Genomic DNA, 2193 nt, shown 5'->3' with positions numbered 1-2193 from the left:
TTTTGAATGCTGAGTTTTAAGCCAGTTTTTTCACTGTGATACTGGCGTATAAAATAGACACATAGACCAAAGGGATAGAATCAAAGGTGCAGATATAAACCCTTGCATATGTGTTCAACTAATTTTTGACAAAGGAGGCAAGAATACTCAATGTGGAAAGAATAGTCTCTTCAATAAATGATGTTGGGGGAAAAAAATGAATAATCACATGCAATAGAATGAAACTGGCTCATGATATTATACCACTCACAAAGATGCAATGTATTTCTTTTTTTTTTTTCTTTTTTTTTTTTCCATGTCTCCCCATTCACAATGCAGACCAGGTAAAGGGCCTGCCTGGGCTGAGGTGTATATGGGGTGGGTTTACTCTGCCTCCTCTTTCTATACAGTCAGTGTAAGAACACAGCCTGTGGTAAGCATCAGGAGGCCAGATGCAATGTATTAAAGACTTAAATGTAAGATACAAACCAATAAAACTCCAAAAAGAACATATAGAACAAAAATTCCTTGCAATTGGTCTTGGGCAATGATTTTTTATGGATATGAAACTAAAAACATGAACAAAGAAAGCAAAATCACCAAGTGGGATTACATCAAATGAAACAGCTTCTGCACAGCAAAAGAAACAACAAAACGAAAAGGCAATCTATGAAATGGATTTATGTAAACCATGTAGTTGATCAGGAGTTAATATACAAAATATATAAGGAATTCATACAACTCAATAGAAAAAAAATCTAATTTTAAAAAGGGCAGAAGACTTGAATAGGCATATTTCCCAAGAGGACATACAAATAGCCAACAGGTACATGAAAAAGTTCTCAATATCATTAATCAACAGGGAAGTATAAAAACAAAAAACACAATGAGATATTACCTCATATCTGCTAAAATGACCATTATCAAAAAGACAAGGATGTGGGAAAAAAGGAGCCCTTGTGCTCCTTTTTCAAAAGAATGAAATCTTGCCATTTGCAACAATGTGGACAGAACTTGAGTGTATTATGAGTGTATGTTAGTGGGAATGTAAATTCGTATAGCCTCAATGGAAAACAGTATGGAGGTTCTTGAAAACATTAAAAAATATTTTAACTACCATGTGATCCAAAAATTCCACTCTTGGGTACTTAACTGAAGAAAATAAAAACACTAATTCAAAAAAATATATGCACCTCTATGTTCACTGCAGTATATTTTTGCAATAGCCAAGATATAAAACAACCTAAGTGTCCATCAACAAATGAATGGATAAAGAAGACATGATTATACACTCACACACACATACACACACAATGGAATGCTATTCAATCAGAAAAAAAGAATGAAATCTTGCCATTTTCAACAACATGGATATAACTTGTGCACATTATGCTAAGTGAAATGTCATAACAGAGAAAGACGAACACTATATGATATAACTTGCATGTGAAATTTTTAAAAACAATAAACAAACAAAAAACCTAGTTCATAGATACAGAAAATAGGTTCGTGGTTGCCAGAGGTGAGAAGTAGGAGAAAGAAAAAGGATAAAGGGTTAAAAACGCACAAATTTTCAGTTATAAAATAAATTTCATGGGGAGATAATGTACAGCATGATGAATAAAGTTAATAATACTGTGTTGCATAGTTGGAAATTGCTAAGATAGTAGGTCTTAAAAGTCCTATCATTGGCGGGGGTGGGAGGGAGGCTCTAGAGGGAGAGGATATAGTATACTACTTATACCTGATACACAATGTTGTATGGCAGAAACCAATACTACAGTGTAAAGCAATTATCTTTCAATTAAAAATAAATTTTTAAAAAGTCCTATCATAAGAAAAAAATTTGTAACTATGTATGGTGATGGTGATGGATGTTAACTAGATTTATTGTGCTAATCATTTTGCCATATATACAAATAGCAAATCATTTTGCTATACACCTGCAATTAACATAATGATATATGTCAATTACAGTTATAATGCCCCAATTTTTAAAAAAGCATTCAAATGTAAAATGCAGACTGTGACCAAAAGAAGGCAAAAAAAAAAAAAAAAACTTTACATAAGCAGTATTCTAGCTGATAAAGTTGTTTTCAGGCTTAGATTAACAATTCTTAACAACTTTACATGTATATTGGAATTGAATAATGAAGTAAATGGATGGTGGATGGTGGGAACAGGTTTCTCATTTTTTGAGTGGAAAATAACAGA

The 2193-nt window shown here is 32.5% G+C and overlaps 1 non-coding gene across 1 annotated transcript; it reads right to left on the bottom strand.

Annotated features, from left to right (window-relative positions):
* Positions 1-293: 293 nt before the first annotated feature.
* On the bottom strand, positions 294-429 carry LOC113896734. The gene has a single exon (XR_003512105.1). It is a non-coding gene; the product is annotated as a small nucleolar RNA SNORA51 (small nucleolar RNA).
* Between the last annotated feature and the right edge of the window lie 1764 nt (positions 430-2193).

This window comes from Bos indicus x Bos taurus, chromosome 7 (assembly GCF_003369695.1).
Source record: "Bos indicus x Bos taurus breed Angus x Brahman F1 hybrid chromosome 7, Bos_hybrid_MaternalHap_v2.0, whole genome shotgun sequence".
Classification (NCBI taxonomy): Eukaryota; Metazoa; Chordata; class Mammalia; order Artiodactyla; family Bovidae; genus Bos; species Bos indicus x Bos taurus.
The sequence above is the reverse complement of the archived record's forward strand: the minus strand, read 5'-3'. Positions and strand labels throughout refer to the sequence as shown.